Source organism: Callithrix jacchus, chromosome 4 (assembly GCF_049354715.1).
Source record: "Callithrix jacchus isolate 240 chromosome 4, calJac240_pri, whole genome shotgun sequence".
NCBI classification, from domain to species: domain Eukaryota; kingdom Metazoa; phylum Chordata; class Mammalia; order Primates; family Cebidae; genus Callithrix; species Callithrix jacchus.
This window is the reverse complement of record NC_133505.1, coordinates 175,909,559-175,933,440: the sequence shown is the minus strand read 5'-3', so window position 1 is coordinate 175,933,440 and position 23,882 is coordinate 175,909,559. Positions and strand designations below refer to the sequence as shown.

General features: G+C 47.3%; 2 long non-coding RNA genes across 2 annotated transcripts; one reads left to right on the top strand and one right to left on the bottom strand.

Annotated features, from left to right (window-relative positions):
* Nucleotides 1-2,934: 2,934 nt before the first annotated feature.
* On the bottom strand, nucleotides 2,935-7,728 carry LOC118152722 (uncharacterized). The gene is made up of 4 exons (XR_004741450.3): nucleotides 7,663-7,728; nucleotides 4,154-4,259; nucleotides 3,388-3,513; nucleotides 2,935-3,033 (listed from the first exon to the last, which is right to left on the bottom strand). It is a non-coding gene; the product is annotated as an uncharacterized LOC118152722 (long non-coding RNA).
* A 9,911-nt stretch (nucleotides 7,729-17,639) lies between these two features.
* LOC144582278 (uncharacterized) lies at nucleotides 17,640-19,982 on the top strand. The gene is made up of 2 exons (XR_013534711.1): nucleotides 17,640-17,978; nucleotides 19,509-19,982. It is a non-coding gene; the product is annotated as an uncharacterized LOC144582278 (long non-coding RNA).
* Nucleotides 19,983-23,882: the final 3,900 nt, after the last annotated feature.

The window sequence follows — 23,882 nt, the reverse complement described above, 5'->3', positions numbered from 1 at the left end:
CGCTATTCTAGTCTAAAACATATCTTTTGCTGGCCCCCTCTAGCTGTGGCAGGCCAGGTCTCACTAACGCAGGCCTCCATCACAACTGTTTCAGTACTGAGCGAGTGGTTTAGTTAAATATTAAAAGCTGAAAAAGCCAGTGTCCTCATACAAAGGCTGGGATGTAACAAAAGCCCATCAGGAGTTTTACCCAGGCCCTTCCTGGGCCTTAACAAGGCAATGAGTGAATTTTAACAGGACCCCTTTTATGATTAAACAAGTTGTCCTGGGAGTCAGAAGAAACTCCCCCGGCCTCAAACCCCTGTGATTAACAGGAGGCAGGATCACCCCAGCACCTGGACCCACATAGATTAAGTAGATTTACTGAGGCTTCAGGGGAAGGCTTTTCAGGACTCAGACCTTAGTTACAGATTAAAAGAAGTTAATCCCTTCTGTCTTTAGATGAATGTCCACTTACAAACAGACGTAGAGCTTGGTATATAAGCTCTGGAAACCTTTGTAATTTTGAGTTGGTTCCTGTAACTGGTACCGACATAAAACTCCCTTCCTCCCAGTTCATCCGCGTCTTGTTATTGGGCCATGAGAAGCAGCAGCCCGACCCTGCGTTGGGTCCAGGCACGTAGTCACGTTAATTGGTTCAGTACAATTATTTTTAAGTTGGTTTTATGAGAAAACTATCACTAAACTAATTATCAACTATTAAAACATTTTAAAATGTCTATTCAAAATCAACGTTAAACATTTTAAGTGTTCTCTTTCAGATTACACAGCGGTTCCTTCAGCAGGTGGTTCTAGTATGAGTCTCAAGCATGGGGTCTCTCGCCTCTTGGAGACGGTCTGTGGCAGGTGTAAAATCTTTCCGTGATTTTGACTGGTCTCTTTGAAGTAATAAATACCTGCTGAATGAAAAGTATTGTTCCTTGCTCATTTTTTTTTGTCTCAGAGGTGGAGATCTTCTTTAGGTGCACACACACACATACACAAACACACAAACACACACGAACACACACACAAACACAAACACCTATTAACACACAACACACAAACACACATACACACACATGAACACACATGAAAACACAACACACACATACGAACACACACAACACAAACATGAACACATATGTGAACACACATGAACACACAACACAAACACATCTGTGAACACACACATGAACACACACACATACACATCGCCCTCCTACTTGGGCTTTCTAAAGCTCGTCCAGAAGGAAGTCCACTGACCTCCCAGGTGTTTGGGCAGGAGGGCCCCCCACGCCCCACCCATTGCTCACAGGCACAGGAGGGCCCCCCACGCCCACTGCTCACAGGCACTGGAGTCACTGTGTGGCACCAGGGCCCTGGTGCTTCTTCCAGGTCGGCTTCAACTCCACATCCCCACTCCCTATTGTGGGGTGTTGCCGGGGGAAGCGCTGCCCTGAGAGAAGCAGGGCTCTGGAAGGTGGACTGCCCCGCGCGTGGAGGGGATGCTGGAATTCAGATGTGGTCTGGTGGACTCGTTCCTGTGGCGAGATTGACAGTTACAGAGGAGTGCTCCCCAGTTTTAATTTTAAGTGTATAAATAATGTAGATCAAAAAACCAAAGCGTCTTCTCACCTGGGTAGCCTCTTCTGCCCCAGGTGGTGCTGTTTCTTTTCTTGTTGGCTGAGAGTAGGTGACCACAGACATTCATGGGGACGCTGCCCTGAGGTGGGACCTGGCCTGACCTGGCCATGGGCCGAAGCAGCACGTGGGCGTCACTTCCACCAGGTGCTACCAGGACACCATGGAGGCCTCATGGGCTTCCATCTGTTCCCAGGCCCGTCGACGCCAGCTTCTCCAGTGACCCTACGATGATACACTCATTTTCCTGGGAGTTTTGCCTTCAGAGGGAGGCCTTAGTGGCCTTGTGTAGTCATGGTCACTGGGACCTGGGGACAGATGGAAGCCCACCAGGCCTACACAGTGTCCTGGGAGCAGCTGTTGGAAGCGAGGCCATGGGCTGCTGCAGACTGTGCTCAGAGCACGGCTTCTTACCTGGGGCACCTGAGCTTTGACAGTGACGGGAGGGAGAGGGCGAGAAGGATTTGTGAAGAACACATGTCCACCTCTGTTAGAAAGGACTTTGGTCCACTAGGGGCCTGAAAGACCAGGGCCTTATCTCACAGCTGCCTGAAGTGCCTGAATTCACCTGCATTTGTCCAGGAGATGGGATGCAGCCACCCTCACTGCAGTGGGTCTACAGAGCTACCCTTGCCTTTCCTGGGCACGCAGGCTGGACACCACTGGTCCCTTCCATTGTCCCTGGCAATGGAGCTGAAGCTGCTGAGCTCGGAGTCCTGCACAGGGACCTCGTGCAGAGAAACAGCTGTCCCACCTCAGGCTGCTCCCCTGCTGTCCACGAGAGTTGCCAAAGTCGGCTGAGGGCTCTTTTGCCTTCTCTCAGCTGTGCAAAGTGGCAGGCAGAGGTGAGGTGAGGTGAGTCTGCACTCATCAGCCTCTGGAAAGCTCTCTGGCATCCCGACCTCCCTCCTGACAGAGTTGGTTTGCGCTATCTGAGAACTGTGGGATGTGCTGGAGGAGCTGGGCCTCTGTAGAGCTCTTCTATGAAGATTGTGCTGCAGCTGGACTCCCACAGTGTTTCCCCGTGACTGTGGAATGCCACCCTGGAGACCCTGCAAAGCGCAGCGGGACCCCTGAGGGAATGTGTTCTCTTTCCGGGTCCATGATGGGGTGTAGCTTTAAGGGCAAGAATTTCCCTGGCGCCATGATCCCCTCCCATCTCTCTCCATCTGGGAGATTCAACGGTTTATGTTTGAATTTTGCGGGCACAGGAAGAAACTAAACGTCACTCACTCCGGCGGAAGTTCTGAGGAACTCCCTTCATTGGCCCAGGGTCTTGGAGAAGGTGGGGGTTTCTCCCAGGATAAAAGTCCGTGCTCTCTCACCTGCGCCGGATTTCCAGCTTTCTGGAATCCCCTTCCACACTCTTCGTGGAGGTCCTTCTCTTCTTCTCCTTTCCTTCTCTTTTCTCTACATACATAAAATCTCCTTTCAGCAACACTTTTTTGGGTCTGATATTTTACTTTGCAAGCATACGATGCACCTGCAGCGGCCCCACCGCTTATTCTTTGAGAGGTTGGAGGCCTACCCCCACCCCCGGCGTTTCTCCGTGACAGTGGAACGCCACCCTGGAGACCCTGCAAAGTGCAGCGGGACCCCCCCACAGCGTTTGTCCCTGACAGTGGAATGCCACTCTGGAATGCAAAGCGCAGCTGGACCCCCGCGCCCCCACTGCGTTTCTCTGTGACAGTGGAATGCCACCCTGGAGACCCTGCAAAGCGCCTGCACCAACCGCCCAACATCGTCACCATCACTCTGTTGCACCTTCAATGTGTCTCCAATCCCTCTGATTTCCCGGGAGGAAAGGAGGCTGGAATGTAGAACTGATGTCGGACAGGCCTTGCATCACGATCTGCAGGAAGCTCAGGGCAAGAAATCCGGCCTTCACCTCTGAAATACGAGTATAAAAAAGAGAATCGTGCCCGATGCCATCCTCCCATGGTTTCACCTTCCCATTCCAGCAAAGGGGATGGCGAAAGCTCTTCCACTTTGGAACCTGGGGCAGGGGTTGAGATGGGGATGGGAGATTCCAGGGACTCACTATGGATTCTGGTGAAATACAGAAATCCTGCCCTGCCCCTCAGGGCAGCCAGACGTCATATGGGCAGGACACAGTGGGCGCTGATGGATGTGGTTTCCACAGGGCCAGAGCTTGGCTCCTTTGGGAGGTGTGAGAAGCTCTGGGGGCAAGAGCGGGAACCACCCCAGCAAGCCAGTTCCAGCATGGAGGACAGCCCCACACACGGGCCAAAGCAAGCTCAGCGCTCCCTCACCAGCTCAACAGAGGTGGGTACTGACAGAACTGGAGGCAGGCTTGGCTGAGCAGAAGCAAGCGGAGATCTCAGGAGGCTGTGTTAGCCGAGCCGCCGGTGGCGGAGAAAACAGGGGCATGGAGTTGGCTCCGAACGCCGGGGCAGCGTGGCACGCCGTGGAAACAGCCTTTCTACCGAAATAACTGGCTCATCTTCAAGGGATTCCAAGATGAGTTCCATTAATGGAACATTCTTGTATTTCATAGTATTCTACTCACTTTGCTTCACGTCGGACTATTCAATGACTGGCATCTTCCATCTGAGAGAAGATTCCAAGTGAATTGTAAGATTGATTCCACATGACGTGTCTCCTCTAAACCAACACTATTGCTCCAATTGAAGAAACATGCAAATAAGATTGAGAGCACATGCTAGTTTTCTTTTATCATGATTTATGCAGCAAATGGTTTTTAAAAATCATCTTTGGGGATTTAGAAAACATTCAGTAGAATTCTCTTTTTCCAATAAAATTTGGAGTAATTCTTTTTTTCTTTCTTTTCATTTTTTTCTTGAGACGGAGTCTTGCACTGTGCCCAGGCTAGAGGGCAGTGGCGTGATCTCTGCTCACTGCAACCTCTGCCTCCTGGGTTCAGGCAATCCTCCTGCCTCAGCCTCCCAGTGGATTATAGGAGCCCGTCACCACGCCCAGCCAATGTTTCGTATTTTTAGTAGAGACAGGGTTTCACCATACTGGCCAGACTGGTCTCAAACTCCTGACCTTGTGATCCACCCGCCTGGGCCTCCCAAAGTGCTGGTACCACAGGTGTGAACCACCGGGTCCCGGCCAAAATTTAAATTCTTTTGTGTCATTGAAGAACTTTGGGTGAGTCCAATTTCATGTGTTTCTATGATGTAGCAACCCCTTCATTATACTCAGAGGAATTATATAGTGCTAGAATTCCTTGATTAAAGCCACATTTTATTTCTAATTCTTTTTCATTTCCTAAGGTAGGTCTATGTCTAAAAGACCGTGCTGTGAGTGGTGATTGAGTCGAGGCATGCCCGTCTCTCTCTAGAGTCATCGAGCATGCCTTTTATCTCCCTCCCTCTCACCAGAACCTTCCAAGGACCATGAGATAATCTTGGGGGTTGGGGCCCACGTTTTTGCTTTGGTGTAGCCTGGAGCAGGGAGATCCACTAAGCCCTGCAGAAATCCAGCCGTGGCCAGTGTCTCACTGGTGCCCTGCTCTCAAACATCACCCGTGCACAGATGCACAGAATACTTGTCTACCCTCATGAACAAGGCAGAGAGGTCTTTCCCATCTCAGCCTGTATGAACAGTCTTCAGAACACAGTTTAAATGCCTTTCGGGTTTCTCGTGCCCCCTCCTCCTGCATCATCTTATTTCTGCAGGTTCCGTGGAGGCAGCTGCTGGAAGAAGCCCAGGTGCTCCCAGATCATGCACCCAGCTGTGTGCTGAGGTTAAATCACTGCCAGGGCTGTGTTCTGACTTCCCCTGAGAGCTCTGTCCTGTCGCCCTGCGGTGCCCTGAGAAGAGGGAACAGGGAATGCGACACCATTGACTCTTCTTGTTCCATAAACATGGTTTCTATCTGGAATTATGACATTGTGGGATTCAGGTACTGTCTATACACTTTGTCTCTTGTAGGAAATAATACTCTGATTTGGCCTCGTGGACTTTGATTTTTCTGATCAAACTAGATGATGAAATCTACATAGAAAACCAGACATCGAGACAAGAGTCCAAGATATTCTCAGCCTAAACAGACACAGTAAACGCATATTTATGTGTGTTCAGAAAAACAAACTCTGGTAACCATGTGCATAGAGAACTGAGTCAAATATGTTGTTGATTTTTTCACTTCCCGCCTATATGGCTCCGTATGTGATGTCTGTTTCTTCCACGTCATGACTGAAGGAGACCACCCAAATGTGCATCTTTTCCATCTTTTTCAAAGTAGATTTGGGATTGATTATACTAATAGCCATCATTTGTAGACATAATTTTAACATGCATTTCGTTTACACATAAATGCATTTTATGTGTCTAGACAATATTCTATGTGTGTGTGTCCAGAATATTTGTATTTCTATACACATGGCATGGTGATTACTAATAGGACAGACTCTGAGCCTGACTGCTTGGGTTCACATCCGAGCCTGACTTCGTACTTGCTGTGTGACTGTGGGCAATTCCGTTTACTTCTCTTCTTCAGTTGCCTCACCGTATAGTAAGGAGAACAAGAGCGCCAGCTATCGGGTGGGTGAGGGATTGACATGAGTTCCTGTTTCTAAAGCACTGAGAATGATGCCACAGAAGCCTGTGAAATTACACATACTGCCTCATTTCGTCCTCTTTCCAGCATGTTAAGTGATGTTATTTTCTCCTTTTACGGAAAATAAAGACTCCGAGGGGTGAAAGGACTTGTCCAATAGAATACAATGACTTTACTCTCCCAAGCCTAAACCCTCTCTGGCGTATTTCAACTGAGGAGATGTGAGGAAGAGTGTTCCGTGCACACAGACAGAGTTTTAAGTGGCTGTGGTCTCACACTCACTATCATCCCGCCATCCTCATCATCAGCAGGCCTGTGCTCATTGCTTTACTGTTTGTGTCGGTGGTCTAGTAGCTTTAAAATGAGCCCAGTACATAATCCCCTCACTCTCTCCCTGTGTTTATTTAGCATTAAATGCAGGCACCTTCTGGGGATAATGGCAGGGCAGTGTCGTCCTCACTGCCAGGGCTCCATCCTTCCTGTGTCTGCTATGTCTTCAAACGAACAGAGGTTTTATAGAATCCATTTCACCCGTGCCGCAGTGCATTCTAAGGACTCCGGAACAATGCCCTGCCCCACCTATTCTCCTAAGAGCACTGCTCCACGGGGAATACCACTGTGAAAATGCCGCATTGCCCAAAGCAGTGCACAGACTCAATGCACCATCAAAACAACAACATAGTTTTCCACAGAATCACGAAAAACCGTCCTAAAATTTGTATGTAACCAAAAAAAAGAGCCTGAATGGCTAAGGCAGTTCCAAAATAAAAAGCTGAAGGCATCTCATTACCTGATCTCAAGTCATACTGCAAGGCTATTGTAAGCAAAACAGCATGGTATTGTGAAATTATTGCGTTCTCTGTTCTGTTCCACTGATTTATGAAAACAGACACATAAATCAGTGGAACAGAATAGAGAACCCAGGAATAATGTGGCATATCTACAGCCAACAAAAATATCCACTGAGGAAAGGACACCTTTTCGATAAACAGTGCTGGGAAAATCAACTGTCATGAGCAGAAGAATTTAACTGCAACTTTATCTCTCCCCATCTCAAAAATCAACTCAGATGGATGAAAGATTTAAATCTTAAGACCCAAAACTATTGAAATACCAGGAAAAAACCTAGAGGAAACTTTTCTGGACACTGGTCTAGGCAAATAATTCATGACAAAGACCTCAAAAGTGAATGCAACAAAAACAAAAAAAGACAAATGGGACTTAATTAAGCTAAAACTCTTCTTCACAGCAAAAGAAATGATTAGCAGAGTGTATAGAAAACCTGCAGAATGGGAGAAAATATTTGTAAATTATACACCCAACAGGGGACAAAAAGCTAGAATTTACTAGGAACTGAAACAACTCAACACCAACAACAACAGCAGCAACTGACTCTGGTGAAGAGTGGGCAGAGGACGTGACTAGACATTCTTCCAAAGAAGACATGCAAAAGGCCAACAAACGTGAAACATTCTCAAATCACTACTCACAAGAGAAATGCAGATTAAATCCACAATGAGGCACCATCCTACATCAGTGAGAATAGCTCTTACTATAAAGACAAAAACAACAGATGCTGGCAAGGAAGTGGAGAAAAGGGAACTTACACACCGTTGGTGGAAATGTAAATGACTACAACCCTATGGGAGATGGTATGGAGATTTCCCAAAGAACTAAAGATAGACCAAGCACCGAAGCCAGCAGTTCCACTGCTGTGTATCTATTTACCCAAAGGAAAATAGATTATTACATCAAAAAGATACCTGCACTCAACCATTTTGCAGCACTATTCACCATGGCAAAGATAGGGAATCAACCTACGTGTTTATCAACGGGCGACTGGATAAAGAAAATGTGACAGAGTGTATGTAATGTGATACAATTCCATATATATAATGGAATGCTATTTGGCCATAAAAAAGAATAACATCATGTCTTATGCAGCAACACGGATGGAACTGGAGACCATTATCTTAAGTCAACCACACAGAAACAGAAAGTAAAATGCTGCATATTCTCATTTATAAGTGGGAGCTTAATAATGTGTAAACATGAGAGTGTGGGATGCTAGACATTGGAGACGTAGAAGGATGGGAGGGGTGACGATGAGAAGCTACTCAGTGGGTGTAACGTACATTACTCTGGTGAAGGATACACTAAAATACCAAACTTTGCCACTGCACAATATATCCAGGTAACAAAACTGCAGCTGTGCTCCTTAAGTTTTTAAAATACATGTAAATTCTTGACATTATTATATATGTAAACAGAATAGAAATAGAAACAATAAACAAACGTTTCACGTGCTTTACACCCTGAGATTTTGGACTTATTATATTTGACAACCACAGAACATTTCTCAACATATCTGAAGATGACAAAGTTTCGAGTTGATAGTTTTCCACAAACAATCATAAACAGCGATTCATTAGCCATCACAAATACATTGAACTTACATTGTTTTCAGAGAACAGTGTTGGAAAGAGGAATTACTGTAACGTTTTCTATAAATTATAATCCCATCTGACACCACGTGGCTCCCTGGAAACATTACCCAGTGCAGGGTGCCAGCAGAATCCTCAATAGTACACATATTTTTCCCTTGTAAATGGTGACCCTCAAAAGGTCATGTCTGGATGTCTGCATCTTTGCATTTCTATGGAGCTCTGTTTGTTTGTTGATAGAGTTTAAAGGCACAGGTGTCTTTGTGTTTTTCTATTGTTTCCTACTCACAGCGGTGCATTGAACAAAGTAAGGCTGATGTTGCCCTTGTCTTCCAGGAGAAGGGGCTGTGGAGGCTGATTGGCTGATGAGCAGCTGATGATTGGCTGACGAGCCGCTGACGATTGGCTGACGAGCTGCTGATGATTGGCTGAGGAGCTGTGATGATTGGCTGACGAGCCGCTGATGATTGGCTGACGAGCCGCTGATGTTTGGCTGACGAGCCGCTGATGATTGGCTGAGGAGCCTCTGATGATTGGCTGACGAGCCGCTGATGATTGGCTGACGAGCCGCTGATGATTGGCTTTCGAGCCGCTGGCTGGGCTAAGTGCGCACTGCTCGCACTCGGACAGAAGCTCCCTGACTCTGGCAAGAGCAGGCTCTCCATCCTCCTGCTACGTTACATTCCTCCCTTGGAATTTTGAATAACTCTTTGTGACCTTTCTAATTCAAGGCCTCCACCTTTTTTTCCTGCTTTTTTACTGAGAGGAAATTCACACCCCATGCAATTAATGCTAAAGTGAGCAGTTTGGTGGCTTTTGGTCAATTTCCAACGTGTGCAACCATTGCCACTCTCTAGTTTCAAAATATTTTTATCACCCAAAGGGCAATCCCACACCCATTTAGCAGCCACCCCCAACCCCACAAAACCACTGATCTACTTTCTGTCTCTGTGGAGTTGCCCAGTGTGGACATTTCACATCAATGGAACCATGCAACAGACGTGCTTTCCTGTCGGATGCACAGTGCTTTCAGGTTTCATCCACGCTCTAGCGCGGGTCAGAGTTTCGCTCCTTTTCGTGGCTGAATAATATTCCATTGTGGGGATATGTCACAGTTTGTTTGTCTATTCATCTGCTGGGGAGCATTTGAGCTGTTTCTACCTCGACTGTGAATGGTGCTGCTGTGAACATGCATGCCCATTGTTTGACCTGCAACATTTTTGAAAGCTTACCAAAAGGAAACAATATCTTTGGGATCAACATTTAGTACAAGACATTATTAGGCACGTCATGTGAGAAACGGGATAGTTGGTTATATAAATGATGCTTTGGGCTTTGATGTTCATTATTAAACATCAGTGGTTAGTCATAATTCCTCTGGGATCTTTAAACTGCACTTGTTTTCTAAATCTTATGGTTATTGTGGAGAATGATATTTATGGTTGAACATTTTACAAGTATTAAACATGTAAACATTTCACTATGAATATTTCATCTAATGCCAGAAAAGCTATTCTGGGTCCTCAATGTCTGCAGAGACGTAGGACACACGTAGTAATGCTCAACTTTTATGGACATAACCTGAGGTTGACAACCTAGAAAATCAGATTTACCAGCTATTTAAACAACTTTATCTAACCAATGGAGGCTTCTGAAAATAACAGGCTGAGTAAACATACTGAAAAGGCACAGGAATAACCTTTATGCCATTTATAAAAATCACTGGGAGACGATATTCTCTTACTTCCTACTCCTAAGAAGAGACTATGTACACTTGCAAGATACTGTTTTATAACTCTGGTAATATAGACTTAGACTCTCTATTTGTTTTGCATTTATGGTTTATTTCTCTGAGTAGAACCTTCAAATTCCAAAATCATTTTCTTTTGATCCATGGGTTCAGAATTATGGCTATTAATTCCAATTGCTAAAGATATGTTGAATGAGTTAGAAGGGGGCAGCTGGTAAATATAATTCATTCATTTAAGTCATTGATTGTCTATTTAACGAACGCTAATTTGACTTAATCTCCAATGATGGACTAGATCCTTTGGTAGAGGGAAAGGACGTGGATTATCTCACCCCTGCTTGGATGTCAAGGAACTTATTATTTTTCTTTCTTTCTCATAAATACGTACAGATGGGTTTTCCACATTACAACATTACAGGGAGTGAAATGCTTATTCAGTAGCACACTTTATGCCATCCAGTGGGGGCAGAAAAAGAGGAAAATGCCTTTAGTGACATAAATGGCATCGTCTTGGTTTAAGTGTAGAGAAGCCATGTTTGCAGGACTGAGCCGCGGCCCCAACAAGAGAAAAGTTAGCGGAGAAGACACTTGGAAGAGATTCACTATTCAAAACATGCACAGTCGATTTGTAGTCATTAGTCATGTCTTCTGCCATGAAACTACTTCCAGGAAGACGGCTCCTATATTGTCTTCAAAAACACGTGTTCAGGGACGTGCTTTAGAGAACGGACACGGCTGGTGGTATTGGTGCCCTTCAGTCCCTTAATTTCTGATCATATGTGCCTTGCTTAGAGACGGTGCGGCATCTGGGGAGCCCAGGGCTCCACGATCTGCACCCACGTGTTTGGGATTGCAGGGAAGGAGACCCGGGTTAACTCAGGTGGCTGGGGTTAGGGTGGATACGTTTTGTGTCATCTCAAGTTTGCTGTCTTTGCAGTCATACCTGACCTCAAACCACAGAGAAGCTATGTGGGCAGACGACATTCTCCGTCGCTGCAGGGCAGTGGGTGGGAACATGCTGGACCCACGTGCTGAAACACGGCATTTGCTATAATTGGAGTGGAGATGCAACTGGCTGTCTGAGGTGGGATTCCCAGGCGGTGCCAGCTGCAGACAAGAGGAATCACAGCTTCTTCTGAAGGAAAGAGGTCCACAGCACCAACCCCCAACCAGGGACACTGCCACGTTGGGTCCTGAATCGGTTCCTGCATCTGACAGAGGAAACATCTGGCTATGGGGGATCTCATGAGACAATGCCTGGAAGAGGAGGGACCCACCCTGCAGGGGGTAGCAACTTCTACACATCCACTGAGCCAGAGTGTGCGACTGAAAGCCCAGGTGAGCGAGGCAGGGTGTGTACTTGATTTGATTTCTGCTATCTGTAGGGGAGCTTCCCAGAGGAGCAACAACATAGAGTAAGTAAATTTCATTCTCACAGTCAAGAATCCCACTTCGTAAACCAGGGCGCCCACCCCACAGTCCAGGGTGCCCCCCCACAGTCCAGGGTGCCCACCCCACAGTCCAGGGTGCCCACCCCACAGTCCAGGGCACCCACTACACAGTCCAGGGCGCCCACCCCACAGTCCAGGGTGCCCACCCCACAGTCCAGGGCACCCACCACACAATCCAGGGTGTGGGAGACCGGCACATCTGCTGGGGGGTTTCCGACCAGCGGAGAGCCTCAGCCCCACTCAAGTGTTCTCAACCTGGAAAAGGGAGTGCGCAGAAGAAAAGACAGATAGACAGTGGGGTCTGGAGGACTGTCAGACAATGCCAGGACAGCGAGTTTATTTGTGCACACTACAGGTTACATACATTTCAGTGCTTGAGGAGTGATGTACATTCCATTGTATTTTAAAATAAAATCAAGAACAAGAATCACAAGAAAAGGGGTGCAGAAAGTATGACTCATAATCAAAGGGTGTACAGCAAAGGGACAATAAAATTTGCAAAAAGGGGGTCATAAATCTAAACATGTGCTTATCTAAAATCAGTCAAGCAAGCAGGTTAGATCGTTAACAAGGTACAGCTGGAACTTGCCAAATGTCATTCTAAATAGAGATACCCTTTGCCTATTCTTATAGGATCACATGCAAACAATATGAGTGAGTTAGCAGAAGTAACCAAAGTCATACAGTTTTGTGCGGAGTAGGAACTAGGAGGGACACAATGTCTAACCACACAATGTCTCGTTAGACCACAAGGCCTGAGCTCAGCCATCCTGTTGCAAATGTCAGAGGCAAAAATAGGTGCTTACAGAATCAGTGCAACCAGACTTCCTCTTTTCCCCTTAGCTCAGCAGCCCCCAGGAGAGGAGAAAGGCGTATGGGCTCAAGGTCAAGATGGCGAGGGTCCTGTAAGGGTCCCTTGCAGGAGCGATCCCCACACCAGGGTGCCCACTCCACAGTCCAGGGTGCCCACTCCACAGTCCAGGGTGCCCACCCACAGTCCAGGGTGCCCACTCCACAGTCCAGGGTGTCCACTCCACAGTCCAGGGTGCCCACCCATAGTCCAGGGTGCCCACTCCACAGTCCGGGGTGCACACTCCACAGTCCGGGGTGCCCACCCCACAGTCCGGGGTGCCCACTTCACAGTCCGGGGTCCCCACTCCACAGTCCGGGGTGCCCACCTTACAGTCCAGGGTGCCCACCCCACAGTCCAGGGTGCCCACCCCACAGTCCACGGTGCCCACCCCACAGTCTATGGTGCCCACCCCACAGTCCACAGTGCCCACCCCACAGTCCACGATGCCCACTCCACAGTCTATGGTGCTCACTCCATAGTCCATAGTGCCCACCCCACAGTCCATGATGCTGACCCCATAGGCCATGGTGCCCATGCCACAACAAGTTCATGGTGCCCACTCCACAGTCCAGTGTGTCCGCTTCACAACCCAAGGTGTCCACACCACAGTCCACGGTGCTCACATAGAATCGATGGTGTCTAGCACAGTCCATGGTGCCCAACCCACAATCCATGGTGCCTGCCCCACAGTCCTGGGTGTCCACTCCACAGTCCATGCTGTCCACTCACATAGCTGTGGAACCCACTCCTCCTGGTCCTCTGAGAAAACACTCTCTCCTCTCCTGACAGTTCCTCTCATGGCTCTCCTTACTGGCTCTTCACCATACCCCCAAGCCATTAATTCCAATCTATGCATTTATATTTTCTCACTTTAAGCCAACTCCAGTGTCATACAGACATCTGGTAACCAGGGACAGGGCTCGAAGCTCCTCCCATACCTTCTTTAGGGCCAGTCCCAAGTGGGCTTCCTGCAGCCACTGTCTATGTTTGGGACAGGCCTGAGTGGGCTGTCCTTCAGCCACCCTCTATGTCCAGGGCCAGTTCTGAGTGGGCTTCCTGCAGCCTCCATATGTGTCCAGGGCCATCAAGAGTGGGCTGTCCTGCAGCTGCCATCTGTGTCCAGGCCCAGTCCTGAGTGGGCTGTCCTGCCGCTGCCATCTGTTTTCAGCTGCTCCTTGCAGTGAGATGACCCAACTCTGACCCAGATTGACACTTTCTCTCTACGGACAGAGGCCCGATAGGACCCCAGGTGTAGCCACAGGGGTGGAGGGGGGTGGAGGTGCTGCAGAGACTGTGGTGGGCAGCCTGGCCTTCTATGTGAGCACCTTACACTTTGGAGTTCTGTGCTCAGTCCACACGAACTGGTTCCGACCCATGGCTCATTTCACCCTCTTACAATGTTCTGCACGCAGGGCTAAATGAATCCCAGGGTTAGATCCACGACACATGTGTCTAACAGACATCTGGCAAACCCGAAACTTCTCGTTCATTCCAATAAGTGTAATGTCATCAACATAATGGACCAGTGTGATACTTCCGGGAATTTTCATAGGGCCCAGGGCCCTTCACACCATATTAGGACAAAGAGCAGAAGTGTTAACATAAACCTTTAACATCCACGTTTTGCATTAAATTAGTACGTAATCATTGCTATCATCTGAACATTTGTGTCCCTCCAAAATGTATATATTGAAATACTAATTCCCAAGGTGATAGCATCAGGTCGGGGGGCCTTTGGGAAGTGTTTAGGTCACAAGGTTGCATCACTTATGAATGGGATTAGTGCCCTTATAAAAGAGACCCCAGAGAGTTCCCTTGTCCTTTCCACCATGTGAGAATACAGCAAGAAGGCATCATCAGTGGGCTGGGAACACATGACTCGTCAGATATCAAATCTGCTGGCACCGTAATCTCAGACCACCTGGAGGGGTCTGTGCCCTGCTCCTCACCCACCTCCAGAACTGTGAGAAGTAAATATTGGTTGTTCATAAGCCACCCAGTTTATGGTATTTTGTTATAGCAGCCCAAATGGACCAAGACTGAAAATTAGTATCAGGAGCAGGGTGCAGATGTAGGAAACAGTCAAAACATGGAAATAGCTTTGGAACTGCATAGTGAGTCAAGGCTGAAGGGTTCTGAGGTGGCAGGCTGGAAAAAGCCTTTGTTGCTGTGAAGGGACCTTGCATGGTGGTTTCAGTGACGGCTCAGGGGAGGAAAGAGGAGAGCTGCAGAGAGAGTCTTGATGTTGGAGAACACCTAAGTGGTTGTGAACAGAATGTGGGTAGACATGGATGAGAAAGGCCATTCTGACGAGGTCAGGGATAAAATGAGGAATGTGTTATTGGACAATGGAGGAAAGGCCATCCTTGCTACAAGCAGCGAAGAACTTGGCTGAACTCGTGTTGTGTGAAGATAGAACTTGTGAGTGATGAAATGGGATGCTTAGCTGACGAAATCTCTAGGCAAAGTGTTGGCAGAGTGGTCTGGTTCTTCCTGACTGCTTACAGTAAAATTTAAGAAGAGACGAATGATTTAGAGATGGAATGTTAATCAAAAGGGGAGCAGAACTTAAAAAGTTGAAAGATTTTCAGCCTATTCCTACAGGAAATAATGAGAAATTGTGTTGCTAGTTTGGAAGAAAACAAGGGTGGGCCCAAGCCACCCTTTGATAAGGATATGAGTGTGAATCAGCCCCATCATTGAAAGCCAGGTGCCATTCATGGAGACAGTGGGGGATTCTCCAGCCATCCAGACAGGACCTGCAGTCCATGACATGATGAAGGGGTAAGGGCTAGGGCCTCGTGGGTGGGGTGGTGGTGGGGGTTCAGAATAATTTCAAAGGCAGGGTCCTCCCGCCCAGTGCTGCCCCAACTGGAGGGTCTGTGCCCTGCTCCTCACCCACCCCAGGCAGGCTCCCACAGGCCTCAGGCAGCATGCATTGTCTTTTCCATACCCACGGCACCTAACTCTATAAAAAACACTTACAATGACCGACTTTGAACTTCCCAAACAGCAGAGGGATCGTCCAGGCTTTGCCTTCCCTCTCACCTGATCTGCATGTCTGTTGGGACTGCACTGTTTTAATGATGGATGTGGCTTTCATAGGACAGGGGCTGTGGGCACATTTCCTACTAACTGTTTTGGGGTCTTCATGGACAGTCATCCAGTAAATAATTAGCTCACAGGATCTCATTGTAAGGTCAGGTTTTTCGGTCCATATTTGGTATCAACTCTTTTAGTTCTGTTACCCCAAAGCAGGCTCTGAGAGATAGACATGCACACAGACGCCTTCTTGGGGGTACCCAGGGAACAGCATCTGTGAGAAGGCAGAGGACTGGAACTGGGCGGAGGAAGAGACATGGAAGAGAATGGAGATGAAGTCACAGCAAACATTGTAAACCAGCAGTGAAATCCTGAGCCCACAACGGACTGAATGGAACCCTCCTCTCAGACCAGGGCATTCCAAAGTAAACTTGGAAAATGACTTCACGCCATTGTAGGAAGCAGGGTGACACGTGCCTCATTAAACTCTCCTCTCTGGAATTCAGGCTCAGTGGACCAGCACTAACATTAAATGAGAGACCTTCAGACTGACCCAGAAGACTCTCAGAGCAATAAGATGCTAACAGGACAGATAGCAGGCCCTCAAGGAAGGCCGTCTTTTACCCCAAAGTATATTTCTTTGATGTGTGTTGAAATGGCCTGCAAACCTGTCTCTTGTGGGAGAAGCCCACATAGAGAATCCCATTCCTCTTCCAGGTCTTTCCCTGATCCAGGGGAGATTTAAGAGTCTGGCATCTCCCAGGGTCTTGTGAGAGCATTTACCCTGCGTTCTCTTGAGGCCTGTATCGGAAGGCTTCATCCACATAACAAGAACCTCGGCTTCCGCAGTCCCCTTATCTCAGTTATAAACATTTCTTTCTGCTAATTTCAACTCTGGGGGCGGAGCTTAGCAGTTTTAATCAACCGCCAATTAGGAAATCTTTGAATCCACCGGTGACCTGGAAGTCCCACTTTGAGCTGTCTGCCTTTCTGGGCCAAACGATGCACAGCTTTGGCTCTGCCTGTAACTTCTATTCTCTAAAATGTGTAAAATCAAGCAGTCACCCAACCACTTTTGGGCACATGTTCTCAGGACCTCCTGGGGCTGTCACGCATTCTGGTCCTCACATTTGGCTCAGAATAAATCTCTTCTAATGTTGTACAAAATTTGACGCTTCTTTTTTTTTTTTTTTAGTTGGTTTGGAAATCTGTTTTTCCTTTTTTTAAAAATTTTTATTGCATTTTAGGTTTGAAGGGACATGTGCAGAACATGCAAGACAGTTGCATAGGTACACACATGGCAGTGTGTTTTGCTTCCTTTCTCCTCTTCACCCACATTTGGCATTTCTCCCCAGGCTATCCCTCCCCAGCTCCCCCCCCCCCGCTGGCCCTCCCCTTTTCCCCCAATAGACCCCAGTGTGTAGTGCTCCCCTCACTGTGTCCATGTGTTCTCATTGTTCATCACTCACCTATGAGTGAGAATATGCGATATTTCATTTTCTGTTCTTGTGTCAGTTTGCTGAGGATGATGTTCTCCGGATTCATCCATGTCCCTACAAACGACACGAACTCATCTTTTTTGATTGCTGCATAATATTCCATGGTGTATATGCGCCACATTTTCCCAGTCCAGTCTATCATCGATGGGCATTTGGGTTGGTTCCAGGTCTTTGCTATTGTAAACAGTGCTGCAATGAACATTCGTGTGTATGTGTCCTTATAGTAGAACGATTTATAGTCCTTTGGATATATACCCAGTAATGGGATTGCTGGGTCAAATGGATGCTTCTTTTATTGACAAGGTAATAGCTGATCCTGTGGAGGTGACTGAGAGGTGCCCTTCAGTAAGGGAGAGGCACTGAGGGAGGCTTTGCACCCTGCAGGGCCCAGTCACTGAAATAGGAAGTGCTGGCAGGGGCAGAATCTCGGGTGAGGATGCTCCTCTGCCAACTGCAGCTTCTGGGGGGATGCAGCTGAGCCGTCTGCAGCCGATGCTGCTGGAGTGAAGGGCCGTGTGTGCCCAGGCTGAGGAAAGCCCCTGCCTCTGCTGCCAGCTGTGGCCACAGCCTGGATCTGAGGGAGCCCGGAATTCGGAAGTGTGAAAGCCCGTTCCTAGGCTTTTTGGGTTGTAAAATCAAGGAAATGTTTAGAATGGAAAAGAAGCTAGAAAGAAGAAAAGGCCCACTTCAGCAAACCGAGGAGAGAGCAGGTTTGGGGAGAGAAGGAAGGGGCTTTGTATCCCTCACAAACCTGCGTGTTCCTCCAGGTACGGCAGTGGGAGGAGGGGGCCCCTCAGTGTCACAGGAGAAAAATTTTAAGCAAACCAAGGATTAAGGTTGCTCTTTCATACTTTCTGTTGTTAGCTTGGTCTTCATAAACTGCAATTCTGTGCGGAAAATGGGCTTGGCCAGGGGGTAACACATCTTACACATTGGTCTTTCCTTTTAAGCTAGTTTGGAGTAGATTTCTGTTACTTGAAACCAAGAACTGTCGATGAAAAGAGTTGAACTCTGTAAAATAGTTAGAGATTTATTCTGAGCCAAATGTGAAAACCACCCCCAGGAGGTCCTGAGAACTGGTGCCAAGGTGGTCGGGCTACGGTTTGATTTCACATGTTTCAAGGAGACAGAAGAGGTAAGCTGTGCATCGGTTGGGTCTGGAAAGGCAGCACAGCTCCAAGTGGAGCCCTTCAGGTCATAGATGGACTCAGAAGTTTTCTGATTGGCAGTTGATTGAGGCTGGGCACAGTGGCTTACATTTGTAATCCCAGCACTTAAGGATGCAGAGCTGGGAGGGGGATCATTGGAGCCCAGTTCAAGGCCTGCCTGGGCAACAAAGCAAAACTTCAATCTCCACAAGAGGTAAAAAAAGGCAATTGGTTGAAAGAGTTAAGTTATTATCTAAAGATCAGGAGTCAATAGGAAGGAATGTGTTGGTTAAGATAAGAGCTTTGGAGACCGAGATAATCGTGCAGAGGAAGCCTGCAGAGCTCTTATCAGACCTGGGAAGGTGCTTCTCAGACTCTTACAACTCTCTCCTAGATCAGGAAAAACATCTAGAAAGGGAAGGTGACTCTACGGAATGTGGACTTTCCCCACAAAAGACAGCTTTGCAGGGCCATTTGGAAACCTGTCCAAGAATGTAGTTTGGGGTAGAACACTTCAGTTTCTCTCGGGGTCAGCCTGACATGTGATGTGATGCTACCGTCAGGGTGGACTCGGCATCTTATTGCTGCTGAGAGTCTGTGCTGTCGGTCTGGAGATCTCTGTTTTAATGGTGCCAGAACGCCAAAGGGAGGAGGGTAAAATGAGGCACGTCCGACCCCACTTCCCATCTGGCCCTGGACTAGCGTTTCAGGTCTCTTTGGAATCAACGCCCATGGCCAAGAGAACGGTCCATTTTGTTGATCCGGGGGCTTAGAATTTTATTTTTCATTTACAAGTGTTAACAGTTTCAGAGATAGTTCTGTGGCTTGGTGCAAAAAAGGTGAAATAAGATGAATGAATAATTAATTATATCACTTATTTACTATTTATTGAATAAAAAGCACCCTAAGATATTGTGGGGAAATTAGTTTAACTTTTTACCCAGTAAAACGGACCAAAAACTGTGAAGCCTCTAGCAAAAAAATGCTTAAATCTTGATTTGAGTGCTACCCTAGGCGGGGCAGATGCTAATGACTGGTAGTTTTCATTCTTCCTAACTTGCGAAACGTGCGGATAGGAGACAAGTTCGGTGTGTTGGGGTGTGATAGGGTTGGGTTGGCTGTGTTTTTGATTACACATTTCTTTCCTAGACAAAATACACACAAGGAGCCAGCACCGGAAAAGTGCAGAGTCAGCAGCCTGAGCGTCTGTCTGGGTTCATGGCCGTCCTCATCAAGAAGGCAGCCGAGCCCTAACCTCCAACCACACTTCACAGTGTAGTAGCAGCAGCTGGGGGGTTAGTGCTACGTTTCCTGCGAATCACTCTGAACAAGGGGCCCATTGAGGAAATACGTCTGTGCAGCCTGATGTAAAAGAGTGACTCCTTTGCCAGCTTCAATCCTGGTGCCTCCAGTCTCAAGCCTGGGGTGGAGCAGGTGCGGGGGCTTAGCCTCAGGAAGATGCTGACCTCCAGGCTGGTATTCAAAATTACACGGTTTCTGCTGTGGACCTGTGATTCTGTCCCTTTCAGTTAAAGTGAGGAAGAGACAGTATATTCTTACAGACCCTGGGGAATAATCAATCACTGTAATTAAGGGAAATAAAAGAAGATAGTACAAACCAGATTATACTGCCAACTCCAACCGCTTCTTGTGGTAAATAGGCAACTTTGTGTGTGTGTATGTCTGTGTCTGTGTGAAGAAGAATATTCAAAGTGTGGAGCTGGAGAGACGGTCTCCTCCCTGCCATATTTGGTCTCCCAAAGCACTGAGCCATATTCATAAGGGCAGCTTGAAATCTAACCACCTCCAATACCATAGCCTGGAGGGAAAAGTTAGGAAGTACTGTTTAAACACTTAATAGTAATGCAGTGTATTATTACTGAACGCTTCTGCGCAGGATCTGAGGGGTGCATCACAACCCCATCAGCCTATGGCCGCTCTTAGAGATTCTCTTTCTTAATAAAATGGATTTGCAGATCTGGAAATCAAATTTTGATTGGCTCTTTTGTTTTGATTTTCCTCAATCGTAATTTGTGTCCATCACTAGAAAATCACTTATGTAAACCCATTCCGATTTCCCTTGAACACCTACTGTGGGCCAGCCCCGCTCTGGACAAGGAGCAGTCACATCCCCAGCCCTGCCTCTAGGAGTTTGCCCTCTGCTGGGAAGAACAATTGCCTTTGTTAGTGCCATTGCTACCAGAAACACAACCTTCCAAGAGGAAGGGACCGGGTTTCCGGAAAACAGAAATTTGATCCTGGCCCTTGGATAGGAGGCCGTGGCGGCGTGTGAGCTGGCAGATGCATTTTTGTTTTCGGTTCTTTGATTCTTAATGGAATTTACTCTCAGTAATCTGGTATCCACATTGCTCTGAGTTTATAGAAATGAGGGAAAGGGCAAGAAAGAGCACTTCATAACGTGTGTGCTTGGAGAGAAAGTTGCTTTTCGGAAAGATCGTAAGGTGTTTTTATAGCTTGCTGAACTCAGAAGCTGAAACACAAATGCAATCAGAGATCCCAGCTGTTGGCATCACTGTGGGTGTGCCTCGACTTCCCTAGCTGCGCCGTTGGCTCTCCAGATGGAAGATCCGGATGTGGGAGGGAATCCTCGGGATGCTCAGCTGCCGCCTTGCTTATCCGGCCACTTACCCTCCCCTGCCCTTGCTCCTCCCTCTTTCCACTTGAATACGTGAAAGGAACGGACATCTTCCTCGACCCAGGGCACAGCTGAGGAGGCCGGCAGAACAGCACCCTCTTCAGCTCTCATATCGCGTCAAGCTGCAGACGTCATGCCCAACACAGCAAGACTGACTTAGAGAAAGACACTGGGTTCACTTTAAAACTAAGTAGAGCAGAACACGCTTGGCTGTGGGTACACCGTCTCCTAGGGACTGGCCCTGGGTTTTGTAGATTCCAAAGCCCAACTTGACCCAGAGTTGGGGCGGGTTCTGCGGAGAATCCACGCTGATGGTCTCACCAGAGTCTTACTGATGAAGCAGAACATCCACTCCTCAGTCTCCCTGAATATCACACGTGGCAGGAAGACACTCCGGTCACGTGGGACTACTTTAGCCCATGCAGGGCTTTACAGAAGCCTGTCATCATTGCAAGGCTGGACAGGGCATTGCTGCACAGAATACTGCAGGCAGTTGTGACACAGTGGCAGGCATTAGTGAACCTAAACATGTCTCAAGGTAGAAAAGGTGCAGTGAAAATACAACATTGTAATCTCACGGGCCACCATTGCAGATGCAGTCTGTCGCTGACCAGAAAGCTGTTGGGCAACCCATGGCTGCATTTTGACCTTCAACTGCTTTTACTTGTATAATAGCCACAAGCAACTCAGATGATCTTTTTCTTCCAGTATTTGGGCTTTTTGGACTGAGTTAGATTAGCCAAGTTTCTGGTGTGGGCTTTCCGTTCTGAGCTCCTTGTTCGTCTGAAGTGTCTGTTGTATTTCTACGATCCCTTCTTTCTTTCTTCAGTCAGAAATCCTGCAGCCTCGACTTGTCCACCCTGATTTGGCAAAGGTGTGCAAAGCCAGGTGGAATTTGGAGCAGGGGTAAACACCTCAGGTGCAGGCAGGCTGCTCACCAAAGCCAACGGAACCCAAAGAACGTCCACAAGGATTCAATTTCAAACTTTGACCAAGACTTTGAATATTTTATTTCTGAGTCATTCTTGGGTAAAACTGAAAATGAATAAAATGCAATGTGGGAATGGAAAAGGCCTGTTGTCTTCTTGTCTTGTAACACTTCCAGTCACCGAAGTCCTGTCCACAAATGATTATTGTCCACACCCTGTTAGCAAGCTCAGTGCCACGTGGGTCTAAATTATGAGACTGGATTTTTGACATCAAGGAATTTGCCATCTACCTGGGGATGTAATACATAAACAAATAAAATATTAAATAAATAGGCAATGTATCCCAAAGTAGTATATGTTTTTCCTCCAAAATAAATGGAGTCATTGATGCAGGCATTTGAAAGAGAGAAAAATAATTTTGATCTCACCTGCTGTAACTACCACTTCCCTATAAAGAATTGGACCCATACTTACCCATGTTGGCAATGGAGGAGGAACAGCAAACCTGGCCCCCTGTGAGACCCCTTCTCCTGGACATGCTCGCACATAAGTGGGGTGGTGTAAGCCCCAAGCCTTGGCAGCTTCCATGTGTTGTTGAGCCTGAGGTGAACAGAAGTCAAGAATTGAGGTTTGGGAACCTCTGCCTAGATTTCAGGAGATGTATGAAAATGCCTGGATGCCCAAGCAGAAGTTTGCGGCAGGGGCGGGGCCCTTATGGAGAACCTCTGCTAGGGCAGTGCAAAGGGAAATTATGGGGTTGGAGCCCCCACACAGAGTCTCTATTGGGGCATTGCTTGGTGGAGCTGTGAGAAAGAGGCCACCATCCTCCAGACCCCAGAATGGTAGATCCACTGATGGCTTGCAGTGTGTGCCCGGGAAAGCCACAGACACTTGACAACAGCTGGTGAAAGCATCTGGGAGGAAGGCTGTACCCTGCAAAGCCACAGGGTGGAGCTGCCCAAGACCATGGGCACCCACCTCTTGCATCAACATGACCTGAATGTGAGGCCTGGAGTCAGAGGAAATCATTTTGGAGCTTTAAAATTTGACTGCCCTGCTGGACTTCAGACTTGCATGGGCCCTATAACCCCTTTGTTTTAGTCAACCTCATTTGGAACAGCTGTGTTTACCAAATAGTCATACCCCCATTGCGTCTGGGAAGTAACTAGCTTGCTTTTGATTTTACAGGCTTGCAGGTGGAAAGGACTTGCCTCGTCTCAGATGAGACACTGGACTGTGGACTTTTGGGTTAATGCTGAGATGAGTTAAGACTTTGGGGACTGTTGGGAAGGCGTGGTTAGTTTTGAAATGTGAAAACATTAGATTTGGAGGGGGACAGGTGCAGAATTATACAGTTTGGCTCTGTGTCCCCACCCAAATCTCACTTCAAATTTATCTCCCAGAATTCTGTCTTCATTCTGTTATTATTTACACATTTTATTTTCTTAATTATTGTTCTTATTGTTGGTTTGTATCAGTTTGATTGAGGTATGCTTTACATTAACTTGTCAGTCTTAAGGCTAAGGTTTGTTGCACTCTGGCTGTGGTGGTCCACAGTCGGGTATGCGTAACGTGGTACCTGATGGTAACACTGGAGCAGTTCGCTGCACCCCAGAGTTTCCTCACATTCCCACCTGGCCCCTGAGAAACACCGATTTGCTTTTGGTTTCTTATTTTTTGCCTTTGAATACAACTTTTATGAATACATCACACAGTGTATAGTTTTGGTGTGGTTTTCAACCTAGTATAATATTTTTCAGATTTACTTATGTGCTACGTGCCTCAGAAGTTCTTCTCCTTCCTGAGTGATGTTTAATTGCATGGGTCTATCAAACTTAGTTTCTATTCACCACCTCCTAGACATCTAGGTTGTTTCCAGTTTGGAGCTGCTAGGAATAAAGATAGGTCAGTAGATGAAAGTTGTTTTTTTTTTTTTTT